This window comes from Armigeres subalbatus, chromosome 2 (assembly GCF_024139115.2).
Source record: "Armigeres subalbatus isolate Guangzhou_Male chromosome 2, GZ_Asu_2, whole genome shotgun sequence".
Classification (NCBI taxonomy): Eukaryota; Metazoa; Arthropoda; class Insecta; order Diptera; family Culicidae; genus Armigeres; species Armigeres subalbatus.
The window spans coordinates 129,473,794-129,487,298 of NC_085140.1; the positions used below are offsets into that span (position 1 = coordinate 129,473,794).

The 13,505-nt window shown below is 40.7% G+C and overlaps 1 protein-coding gene and 1 long non-coding RNA gene across 13 annotated transcripts in view; one reads left to right on the forward strand and one right to left on the reverse strand.

Moving 5' to 3' along the window:
* Positions 1 to 13,505, reverse strand: part of LOC134210840 (PDZ and LIM domain protein Zasp) — a 248,082-nt gene that overhangs the window by 127,180 nt on the left and 107,397 nt on the right. The window lies entirely within an intron of this gene.
* On the forward strand, positions 8,959 to 9,665 carry LOC134215106 (uncharacterized). The gene is made up of 3 exons (XR_009980028.1): positions 8,959 to 9,278; positions 9,357 to 9,426; positions 9,496 to 9,665. It is a non-coding gene; the product is annotated as an uncharacterized LOC134215106 (long non-coding RNA).

Consider the following 13,505-nt stretch of genomic DNA (forward strand, 5'->3'; position numbering starts at 1 on the left):
GGATACCGGACTGTTGCTGCAACTTCGCGTGAGGTGGTGAAGGAGAAATTTCGACCTCCTGCCGGGTGTTGGCGAGAAAAGATGGAGCAACATTTCTCCTTTTAACCCGGCAAAGGATGCTGGCTGGCACTGTCCAACGACTGGAACGACGATGATAAAGGGAGCGACCTTTGGCAAAATTTATTTATTCACTTTTTTTAAGAGTGTGCAAAAATAAAACTGATCAGGGTGAAGTTTCCCCGAAATCTAGAAGAAAGACTGCAAGCGTGTTGTAGCGTTGGTGTGAGTGCGTTAAAAGACAGCTCGAATTTCATCCGGGTCGTAAATCATGGTCCGGGGTGAAAGAACCAACACCGTTCGTTGTCGCTTTCGTCATCATTTCTGATCATCCATAACTCGTTCGTAGGTTGTTGAGAGTTTCTTCCGAGCAGCTGATGCTCCCCTCTGGTTATTACCAGACCTAATTTGCCCTTCGAGTTCCCACGGTTGGGTATTTCGCAATTGGCAAAAAATGTCAAGAGTTACAAACAGAAAAAAAAACATCTGATTCGACACACTCTTTGAATAGTACGAAAAGGTTTGTAGAAGTAGGAAATAATTGATTTTATTTTTTTAAACTATCTTTTTGAATGGAGACTTGACAAAATTTGGAGCTGGGCTACTTTTTTAATGGTTTATTTTTATCAATCCAAACGTAATGTATGTAGGTATTCTTTCCATTTCTCTTCATTATATAGAGAAATAATACTATAGACTACGAAAAAAGGCTTACTTCGGAAACCTTTTGTAAATAGTAAAAAGGATTAATTGAAATTCTTTAAAATTGTTTTATATATGATTAATATTCTAAAATTGATATAATATGATTCTTTAGGCACAAAAACAATTGAATTGGGTAATTCAAAAACAATAGGACGGTTGTGCAGCATTTCCCCGCTGCGGTTTTCCAGCCAGCGGTTGTCAGTATGTGGTCGGAGAATACTTCTGAAGATTTGCATCAGAAATTCAGATATTTAGACGTACTTCTCGCCTTTTATTGTCTAGTAAGAATATTATATTTAAAATCCCAAATGAATACGATATTTTTTTAAATACTGAAATTTTGACCTATACTTCAATGTAGAATTCTCAGCACATTAAGATAGTGCAAATTCCAAAACTATTCGAAAATATTGACTGCCATATGTGCTAGCATATTTTCAATAACTTAGAAGTCCCAGCAGGTATTATGGTGGTGATAAGCCAGGAGAACGACCTTTTGAGCGCTCAGGAGGCGTCCTCTTGGAAAGCCACGTAAGGCGCGTTAAGGAATTCGAACAAAACACTACGACTGCGGAGAATTCGTCAGAATTCGGAACGCAGGAGTAAGACTCCCTTTACTCGGTGGACCCGTTTCAATTCACCGCTGAACACTGGAGGAAAGTTATATCTTTAAGTGGCAAGCGGAGGTCGTCTCCAGACCACCTATGACGTATAAAAGCGGACTATTTCCGATCATCACCTGGAGGTTGCCAACGCACTCGGTGAGTACTTTGCGTCCTTTGTTTCGTGAAGTGGATACCCTTCAGAGTTCCAGAGATCCATAGCCTAACCGTAGATAGCTCCCAACTTACTTCGGACCTACCGACCTCTTCGCTCTATCATGTTTTCTATGCAGTTGAACTCTCCTTTGCCTTGTTAAGAAGCCGAGGGAAGCCCATCAGACCAGATGGGGTCGGATGCTCAATGTACATCCTTCACCAAACACTCTGGATTTGATCAACTGAGCATGCAATAGTAGGACCTCTCCAGACGAACGGTGATTGAATCGCGTGATTCCGATCCCTAAAACAACGTCTTTACCCAGGATAGTTGTTCTTTCTGTCCTCTTGTACATGTATGATCATTAGTCAACAACCGTTTATGAGAAAGCGAGATGCAGACGAAAGACTGAGCTTCCGGCCAGGATGTGGGACGGGTAGCTATTTCGCAGGCATAGGAAACGTTCTCCTGGATGCCTTTGTGTAGGGAAATCATGCAGCCTTCTTAGCCTATCCAAAAATCTTCAACCCCACCAGGTCGCTCCTAGTGCTGCAGAAAGCTCGGCCTGAGGGGATTTTCCGGGAACCTCTCATCTTTGTCCGAAATTTCATCACCGGATGGAAGTTAGGCGAGCAGTCCGTCCCCATCCAGAAGATCATTAAAGTTCTTGGGGTATCTAATAATCCGCGGTCTTACTTTCCTGTCCCACTTACGATCCTTTAAGGTCAGCTGTCTGCAAAGAGTAGCTGCAGACACTCTTTCGATTCCATAGAACTAATTACAGGGGTTTACGGATCGGGCAGGCGATAACTGATAGCGGACTACTGTACGGACTTGGAGTCAGATTTCCCACAGTAGCTCGGGCCCACTGGCATGATGCGAGGCACTCCCCCACAGCCACTACGTGTGCATAGCGAAGCAGCTCAAGAGAGTGAACAATTCTGTTCTATTACGTAGCTCGGTGGCACAGCCGCTGCAAATGGATTATAGCGGGTTTAAACACCGATATTCGGACGGGTCTGTCCATAGGCGTAACTAGAGTCTCGGTCTAGGGGGGGCCATGGCACCAGCTGGTGGGATGTAATTTTCAAAGGCGATTTAAAGCACTGTGCGCATGGATTGCAATAGAAATTGTTTGACTAAGTTTATCGCTCATTCGTCCTAGAACTAACATAAAAAAAATCGCGAATAATACAATTGATTTCCAATGATGCTGTGATGTGATTCCTTCAAAACGCTGTGTCAGTGTCAACTTGTCTTCTCCATGTTACTAAATGTGGATAAGTGTGTAATCTAAGATTCAAGAATCTTCTTCGAATTATCTATAAATGAAATTCGATATGAGTATATTTCTGAAAGTTTTCAAGCATTTCCATGATTACTTAATGCATAAAGATCTCGATTTTTTTGAAACTTGAAATTTTTGAAACTCTTGAGATTTGGAATAAATTCCACGAAATTTTGTCATAATCAATATAAGTATTCATGCAATTCCAAAATGTATGCTATGTGCTGAAATAGTTAAGTACCGATGAACACAAATTTGGAATCCTAAAGTGTTTTTTATGAGTCATAAATTCCATGAGTCATAAAATTATGAGTCATAAATCAAATTCCAGAATAACATAGGGTTTTTGTAGTTACTGACGTTAGGAAGAGGCTTTATTATGGTTTTCTGAATAGGTGAGAGATTTCTCTGCAAAAATCAAAGAGACTTGAGAATCAACCAAATCGATCTGAATTGTGCTGCAAAAGAAATGTTTTCTGATACGAACTGGTTTCTAAATCTAATTTTTTTTATCCAAAAAAACAAATTCTAAATAAAGCAGGCACAAAAGAGTTTTCCGATGATCCTTATGAAATCGCCAAAAAATTAAATGGAACAAGATCTTTTGAGGATTATAAAAATATTTCTTTAATGCAATCTCTGTTGTGAGTGCGAAGGTTGCCAAAGTTTTGTCCTAATACTTGCAATGAACGTGCGTTGTTGATTTTTCTGTCATTGTAACAAAGATTCTTAAGTTTTATAATTTTATATCTTTCTGTGCCAGAATTATATAGCGAGAGCAAAAAACTCCATAGGAATTTGATCAACTGTTTTGCGGCATACCTTGCTATTAACTCGAAGATTTTCGAAAGAATGGTCGTTCGAAATTGCATTGACCGGATTTGTGTACACGTGCTCATTTTGATGTAGTTGCTTCAGTCTTTTTTGAAGCGGATGGTAGTTTAATAGAACAGAAATATTTATATCTTAATACAATTATGTTTTTATGTTTCTGCGACCAGGATACTAGTCAAACAAATGCAGAACAAATTTATTATTTTAAGCTAGCAACTGAATTAGAAGCGGCATTGATTTTAGCTTAAAAATCGAGAAAATGTTCCCGGGGGTCCAACTTAAATATTTCGATGCTTTGCTGAACAAATGGTCATACATAGATGTGATAACGCAACAAAAAATATGTTTATAGAATTCATAATCAAAATTAAGAAATATGTAGGAAATATGTAAATGAAATAAAAACTGACTAAGTTGGAATTACTTTTCAAAATTTTCTGGGGGGGGGCACAAGTAGGTCTGGAGGGAACCAGCTAACCGCCCCCTCCCTTATTTACGCCAATGGGTCTGTCTCAAATCGAAAAGTTACAAGCCACACTTTATTCTATCTTCGACAGTCTTCCAGTCCACGTAGGAGGCTGCTGCGATTGTTATGGCGGCTGGCTACATGTCCATCGGAGAAACCAATACTCGTTCTCAAGGATTCTGCCAGCATGATTGCAGCGTTGCAAAGCGAGCACCCAAAACGGGGAAGGTTCGTTTGACCGATAGCTATTCGGCTGAAAGTCATTTGGTCGGAAATGCCGTTAGACCTAAATGGTCGCTTCGCAGAAAGGGCCATTTTCCCAAAGAAGTCATTTGACTGCAAGGGCCATACTACCGAAAATGCCTTTTAACCGAACAGATCATATGACCGAAAATGTCGTTCGGCCGAAAAAATCGTTTTACCAAATAAATTATTTGATGGAAGATGCCTGCGAAAATTAAGAAGTGCGAATTGATAAGTGAGGATTGAGAAGTGGAAAATGAGTAGTGAGAAATGAGAAATTAGCAAAGATAAGTAAGACGTCTAATTTCTCACATCTTACATCCAATTTCTTACTTCTCATATCTAATTTCTCATTTCCTACTCCTCGCTTGTTATTTTTCACTTGTTACTTTCCTTTTCTCATTCTCACTGTGAGAAGTGAGAAAGAAGGAGTAACAAGTGAAAATTAGGAAGTGGGATGTAAATGTGACAAATGAATGGTTCCACTTCTCATTTCACAATTTATTACAATCATTCACTGCACACTCCTCATGGTCGTATGATCTTTGCAAAACATGTGACCCGTTCGGCCAGATGACATTGTTGCTTAAATGGCACATTTTCGACCAAATGACCTGTTCGGTCACACTATGTTTTCGGCCACATTACTTGTACGGCCGAACGATATTTTCATATATATTGGCCAAAGAGTCGTCAGCAGGACTGAACACAAATGAAGGGCAAACAAGACGGCTTCCTTGCGGAAAATAAAACGCTCCTCTGTCTCTTAGATTTATTATAACCTCCAACAAATAGGAGAGAAATACCAACGGAATTTCTCGAGAATAAAAGAATTTTAATTAATGAACAATTAGGATTCAGAAAAAATCACTCATGTGAGACGGCTCTCAACCTACTACTGTTGAAGTGGAAACAAGCAATTGAAAATAATAAAGTGATTCTGGCAGTGTTCATTGACTTAAAAAGAGCGTTTGAAACAATAGACAGAACTAAGTTGATAATGGTTCTAGCGAAAATTGGTGTGAAAGGTTTGGTATTGGAATGTTTCAAAAGTTAGGCAACAAGCAACACTTTATAGAGGAGAACTGTGAGAAACTATTCAGGTTGAATTGGGTGTTCCACAAGGAAGTGTACTTGGTCCACTATTGTTTATCATATACATTAACGACATTAAGCAGAACATTACAGTAGGCAATGTGAAGATGTTTGCTGATGACACAGTAATTTTTATCGTTGCGGATCATTTCAGTGAGGCGTATCATCATATGAGAATCGAACTAGATAAAATAAGTGAATGGCTTCAATCGAAGAAACTTAAGTTAAATGTAGATAAAACAAAATATATGATCATAACCAATAGAAATAAAGAAGGAAACACTGATTCATTGAACATAGAAGGGGAGGAAATAGAAAGGGTGGACAACTTGAAATATGAAATATTTAGGCGTGATTGTAGATGATCGACTGTTGTTTAATGAGCACGTAAACTATACTATAAAGAAAGCGGCCAGAAAACTAGGAACGATATGCAGGCTGAATGGATTCTTGGACGTTGAAACAAAAATTATGCTATATAAAGCAATTGTAGCACCACACTTTGAATACTGTCCATCTGCACTGTTTCTGGCAAACAGAAGACAAAAACGTAAAATGCAAAGACATGCAAGGACATACGCGGGAGCGAGAACGATGTAAGACAAATAAATGATGGAATAATAAGACATTAAAAAAAAAATTATTACATAAATAATATCATTATATGATAACTCGTCTATTAAGCCTCCCAACTTCAAACAAAGCGTATGGGGTGGAGGTGGGACATATTATGGCCCAATGGGACCATCATAAAGTATAGAATACGCATATAGACAAATATGCCAGCCTCACAGCCCTAATCTGTTTCCCGAAAGATTGAGGGCATCCTAGGCTCGGATCTAACTCGGATCGTAAGTACCATCCTCGGTGGCTAACGATCCTTCTACAACCAGGGGAAATTATCCCAGCAGTCGTAGTCACCAATTATAAGTCAACAAAGTCAGCTAGGGGACCATCAGTCTTTCCTGGCTATCTACTAACGCCACTTTTTCCTAAATAGCATACACGAATCAGTAAATCTATGCCATCAATCTTTGCGATCGATACTGCCGTTCCACTTCCACAAATATCGAAAAGTACATCTAATCTATCAACTAAAATGTGGGCTTCGTGGCCGTGACATTTGACGTCAATCATCTAGATGTATGTGACATTGGTGTGAATGCAATTCCCGCTCCGGTAAGGAGGAAATTCGTCGTGATACAGAAAATTCTCCGTTGGTCCTCTAGGTGTTATGTGTTCTCTCCGTTGTCTCGTGCTAAGTGCTATGTGTTCAGTCTGTACGACCTCTAGTTGAAGACGGTGTTTCTGTCTGTAAAATTATTCACTCGAAAAAGTAACAAAACCGATGCCAAAACTAATAATTGGGAGCTTCCGAAACCCACAAGAAGAAAGGTGTTATTGTGGAAAGGATTGATCATCATTCTGCGCTATGAAATACCGCGATGGCACACAATTCTGTGGAACGCCCACTTTCAAGATTTCTTCCTCTGCGTTGGTGTGCCTCCTGGTATTGTTATTGTAGTTCAAATGGATAACATTTCTATCTGATGGAACATCCGAAATCAAAAGGTTATTTCTCTACGTTGGTGGGACACCCGCAAGAATATCGGTGTTATTGTGGATCGGATTGATCACTATTCTGCATGGTAAGATACCCAGATGGATTACAATTCTGCGCGGTGGGACGCCCGCATTCGAGAGCTTCTTCCTCTGCGCTGGTGGAGGCCCGCAAGGAAATGAGGTTATTTTGAATCCGAATGGACACAATTATACATGGTGGAACGCCCACAAGAAACATGTTTTTGTTTTATGAATCGAATTGATCACAATTCTGCGTGATGGGACGCCCGCATTCAAGAGTTTCTTCCTCTGCACTAGTGGACGACTCCAAGAAGAATAGAATTATTGTGGGTTGAATGGATCCCAAATTTCCGTGGGGAGACATCCGTTTTTAAGAGTTTCTTCCTCTGCGTTGGTGGAACGCCCGCTAGAAAAATGTTTTTTTTTATTGTGAATCGGATTGATCACGTGCAGAGACGCTCGCATTCAAGAGTTTTTTTCCTCTGCGTTAGTGGACGCATGCTAGAAAAATTATATTGTTGTGGATGGAATGGATTCCAACTTTCCGTGGTGAGACATCCGCTTTTAAGAGTTTCTTCCTCTGCGTTGGTTGAACGCCCGCCAGAAGATTGGTGGTATAATCTAACGAATAAATCACAACTCTGCGTGGTGGGACGCAAACATTTAAGAGTTTCTTCCTCTGCAATGGTGGGACATCTGCAAGAATAATTCATTGGGGCCATCCTTAGCCGTGCGGTAAGACGCGCGGCTACAAAGCCAGACCATACTGAGGGTGGCTGGGTTCGATTCCCGGTACCGATCTAGGCAATTTTCGGATTGGAAATTGTCTCGACTTTCCTGGGCATAAAAGTATCATCGTGTTAGCCTCATGATATACGAATGCAAAAATGGTAACCTGGCTTAGAAACCTCGCAGTTAATAACTGTGGAAGTGCTTAATGAACAATAAGCGGCGAGGCGGCTCTGTCCCAGTGTGGGGATGTAATGTCAATAAGAAGAAGAAGAAGGTGGGACGCCCGCAAGAAGAATGGTGAATTTTATTCATTTAGTGTAATTGTTTATGTGATGCATCATAGTCTTGTGTGGTGGGACGCCCATATTTAAGAATATCTTCCTCGGCGCGTTTTGGACGCCCACAAGAAGTATAGAGTTATTGTGAATCGAATGGATGATTTGATGAGACACCCTTATTAAGAGTTTGTTGGTGGGACTCTTGTGAGGAGAATGGTTTTATTGTGGACTGGATAGATCGCAATTCTGCATGGTGGGACACCCGTATGTGAAAGTTTTTTCTCTATTGCATTGGGGAACAGAGGCCCGTAAGCAGAATGTGGATCTGAATGATCACAACTCTTTGTGGTGGGATGTCCACATGTAAGATTTTTGCCTCTATATATAGTTTAATGCTCGCGACTGTTTTTGTGGGTCAGAAAGGTCTTAAGTGGTCTAGAAGTTGAATTTCTTTGAGACGATATTAATCCACAATCAAAAGTTGTTTATCGATATTTTTCGGTTATGGTTTACAATTTTTGTTGCTGGTTATATGGCAACTGTTAATAACCAGTGAAAGAGACGTGTGCTCGAAGAGAGTAGAATCAGTAGAAGCACTCATGATTTATAGTTCAAATGAAATAGGGTTATCATAAATGTTGCTTTAATTGCAAGAGAGTCGAGACGCACACTGAACGGGTATACAATGTGTTTATCGATTATTAGTTTTTTTTTTCTTTAGAGGTGTGAGCCATTTTTTTAAGGGTGGTATGGACTTCTAAAGTACTGTGCAAATAGATAGGACAAGTAGTAGTCAAGGAATGATTCTTCTGCTGACTTTCCTTGAACAGTACGGAGCTGGCAAGTAAAATGAATAATTTAGGAATAGCAGGCGTATTGCAGTGAAGAAAACACAAACCAATATCTTTGCTCGCGAAATAATGCACTGGTGCATTATTCCGCAAGTAAAGTGACGTTTTGTTTTCTGCACATTGTTTTTATTATTCGAAATCTGAGATTTCGAAATTAATTATAGATCTATTGTGTTGAGATCTCCACCTCCAATTGTACCGATACGGAAAGTAGTGCTGCGAAAGGCCATGGTCTTGGAAGCGGCTAAATAAATCAGTAGCAGATCGTTTGCATTCGCGCAGGTGGACGTTGGTCGCAGGTGGACGCTGAACTTCTCAATGCTTGGACACAACTTTTCCTCCTAGTGAACCTGAGCCTTCAAATATCTTTCATTGATTTTGATGAGGTAACTTGAACGTCTGTCGTACTCATAATGCACTTCAATATGTTTCCAGAGTGCATGAGCATCTTTGCATTTTTTCAGCACTATGAAAGCTGTTCCCAGATCGCGTGTGAAGTTGCAGCTCTGGTAGATGGAATGGCTACCTCTAAACGTTCGCAACATTTCGTATTTTGATAAGTTTTACACATTCTGTTTTTATTTTGATAGTGATTCTTTTCAGGTCTTATATCTCTCCAACTGTGGTAGTCTTCAAGTATAGCGTTACGGAAGGTCATGATGGAAATAGGTGCTGTGAATGGCAGTGTTATTGGAAACAATGAAGTTAATTGGGCCGTTCTCATTCGTCAAGCAAAGAGCGCTGAACTCTCCAGTCGTCGTGTCAGTTCAAACTGCTCCTGGACAATCTTTTTTCGAAGATTCTATGCAAATTTTGATGGTGTAGCTTTTGCAGCTACCGTATTCAAGTTTGAGTTGCGTGATTAATAAATTATCATGATCAGTGCTTCCGCAGTGTGCAGTACATGCATCTCAGCAAATCGTCTATCAATAATGGAAGTTGTTTCCAGCCCAGTGTGTTATCGCAGTGCTGGTGAATGATAGGATTACCTTCAAACATTCGCTCCATTGCATTGATTTCTTCCAGCACACTTCCTGCAGCCGTACGACGTCGAATCCGCATTCCATCAAATGTGCTCTCCACTTCATGAAGTTGAGCTATTAGCAGTTGCACGCACTGAGCTTCGAATCACTAGTCCTAATCGTCGCTGTGGTTTTTTTTGTGAATGTCCTTATTCTCTCGTTAATTATTCGTTGATTGGCTTTTAAATGCTGTCTAGCAAGACATTACACTAACTCGCTGAATTTCCGAAGAACTATAGTTAACAGTTTCACAGTTCACAGTTTCTCCTGATATTTCTTTAACTACTCTTCGTGGTTTTTATTTCCGATTTTTTTCCAAGAAGGTTTGTACAAAATTCACCCAAATTTGCATCGGAAATCCATTTTTTTACAGAAATTTCTTCAAGATATCTTCCCAGAATTGATTCATGCAATCTTTAAGAAACTCATTCGGATATTCCATCAAAAAATCCATCGTGCATCCTTCTGAAAGAGCAATTGTCCGGAGCAGTTTCAGAAGAAAAATCCGAGGAATTTGTAAACTAATGTTTGAATGAATTTCAGGAAGAATTCCCGGAGTAATTTCTATACAACATTCCGAGAAATCTTGAAGATATTTCCCAGAAATAAATCGCATTTCCGGGAAAATTTTTGTTGGAATAACCGGAACCATGCCTAGCGGATATTCTTGAAGAGTTATGTAGAAATACTTAAATGAATTTCTAGGATAATTTATGGATGAAAATGCGTTAGATTTTGGTTGGATTTCATGATTGATTTCGCAATTGCATTTCTGGAAAAATCCTGGAATTTCCATAAGAATTTCGGTAGGTGGGGCAAAGGTGTATTGAGGAATTCTTTGAGGATTTTCTGGAGGAACTACCGGAGGAATTCTATCCAAATGACTCTTGAAACTACTATCCAAGGAACTCTTAACTAACCGAACAATTGCTGGAGGAAATTCTTGAGGAATTCCAGAAAGAACTTCTAGAGGAAAAACTGCAGGAACAGCCGGAAGAAATTCTAGAGTAATTTCCAAAGGAGTTTTGAAAGAACTTCCAGAGATAGAGGTGATCCAGCCTAGGGCTAAAAACCTTTCGAATAAAGACAATAAAAAATGAAACTTCCAGATAAATACCTAGAGGAACTTCTGAAGAAATTCCTGGAGGAACATCCGTAGGTACTCCTGGAGGACCTTCTTTAGGAATTCCTTAAGGATCTTCCTGAGGAGTTTCTGAAGGAAGACGCGCGGCTACAAAGCAAGACCATGCTGACCATGTGACTGGGTTTGATTCCCGGCGCCGGTCTTGGCAATTTTCGAAATGGAAATTGCCTCGATTTACTTAGGCATAAAAGTATGATCAAGCTGTGAGACGTCAATGTCCCAGAGGGGGATGTAATGCCAATAAAAAGAAGAAGGAGGAAAGAGGGTTCACGATAGATTTGCTTAGTGCTTAATCGGATTGAACTGGCGCACATGTTTTATTTTTTCAGTAACCTTTCTTCAGTAGTTTTCCGACTGATTTGAATTTGATCTTCTGGAGGAATTTCGGAAGAGACTACAGGAGGAATTTCTGAAGGAACTCTCTGAGGAATCCCTGAGGAAACTTCCGAAGGGATTGCTTAAGTAATTTATAAAGGAACTCATGGAGAAATTCCTGAAGGAACTACCACTAGAAATCCTAAAGTATCATCCGGAGAAATTCCAGAACGCACTCCCGGAGGAATTCCTGAAAAAACTTCCAGAGGTATTCCTGAAGGAGCTTCCGGAGGGATTGCTGAAGGAACTTCCGGAGGAATTCCTGAATGAACCTCCGGACCCAAATAACCAAAAGTTCCTTTGAAAGGACGTTTTTCGCTCAGTCAAGCTGGTTAAGGCTACCTTACACTCCGGGAAAATTTTCCGGCGGACTTTGGTCTCCGTGCATTTTAAATGGGACCGGGATTTTGATTTTCCGTGCCCAAATCCCGAAAACATCGCATATGTAGAAATGCATGGTGAAAAAATCCACGGACCGAATTCCCAAGGTGTGAGGTAGCCTTTAAGCGAAAAATGTTCCAGAAACTTTTAGTTACTTAGGAAGCAATTCCTGAAAGGAATTCCTCCAGGAATTCCTATGGAAGTTCCCCCACGAATTCCTCTAAAAGCTCCTCCAGGAACTCCTCCAGAAGTTTCTCCAGGAATTCCTCCTGAAAGTTCTTCCAGAAATTCCTCCTCCAAGAATTCCTACGGAAGTTCCTCCAGGATTTCCTCCGAAAGTTCCTTCAGGAATTCCTCGGAAAGTTCCTTCAGAAGCTTTTCCAGGAATTCCTCAAGAAGTTCCTCCAGGAATTCCTCCTGAAAGTTCTTCCAGAAATTCCTCCGGAAGATCCTCCAAGAATTTCCCCAGAAGTTCCTCCAAGAATTCCTCTGAAAGTTCCGTCCAGAATTCTTCGGGAAATTCCTTCAGGAATTCCTCCAGGAATTCTTCCTGAAAGTTCTTCCAGGAATTCCTCCGAAAGTTCCTTCAGGAATTCCTCCTGGAAGTTCTTCTAGAAATTCCTCCGGAAGATCCTCCAGGAATTCCTCCGAAAGTTCCTCCAGGAATTCCTCCGAAAGTTCCTTCAGGAATTCCTCCTGAAAGTTCTTCCAGAAATTCCTCCGGAAGATCCTCCAAAAATGTCTCCAGAAATTCCTCCAGGAATTCCTCCGAAAGTTCTTTCAGGAATTTCTCCGGAAGTTCCTTCCAGAATTCCTCTAGAAGTTCCTTCAGGAATTCCTCCGGAAGTTCCTTCCAGAATTCCTCTGGAAGTTCCTTTAGGAATTCCTCCGGAAGTTCCTTCCAGAATTCCTCCGGAAGTTCCTTTCAGAATTCCTCCGGAATTTTCTTCCAGAACTCCTCCGGAAGATCCTCCAAGAATTTCTACGGAGGTTCGTCCAGGAATTCCTCCGAAAGTTCCTTCAGGAATTCCTCCTGAAAGTTCTTCCAGAAATTCCTCCGGAAGATCCTCCAAAAATGTCTACAGAAATTCCTCCAGGAATTCCTCCGAAAGTTCTTTCAGGAATTTCTCCGGAAGTTCCTTCCAGAATTTCTCTAGAAGTTCCTTCAGGAATTCCTCCGGAAGTTCCTTCCAGAATTCCTCTGGAAGTTCCTTTAGGAATTCCTCCGGAAGTTCCTTCCAGAATTCTTCCGGAAGTTCCTTCCAGAATTCCTCCGGAAGTTCCTTTCAGAATTCCTCCGGAATTTTCTTCCAGAACTCCTCCGGAAGTTCCTTCAGGAATTCCTCTGTAAGTTCCTTCAGGAATTCCTCTGGAAGTTCCTCTAGGAATTCCTCCGGAAGTTCCTCTAGGAATTCCGCCTGGAAGTTCTTCCAGAAATTCCTTCGGAAGATCCTCCAAAAGTTTCTATGGGAGTTCCTCCAGGGATTCGTCTGAAAGTTTCTTCAGGAATTCCTCCTGAAAGTTCTTCAAGAAATTCCTCCGGAAAATTCTCCAAGATTTTCAACGGAAGTTCCTCCAGGGATTCCTCCGAAAGCTCCTTTAGGAATTCCTCCGGAAGTTCCTCCAGGAATTCCACAGAAAGTTGCTTCAGGAATTCCTCCAGAAGTACCAGGACTAGTTCCATGAATGTC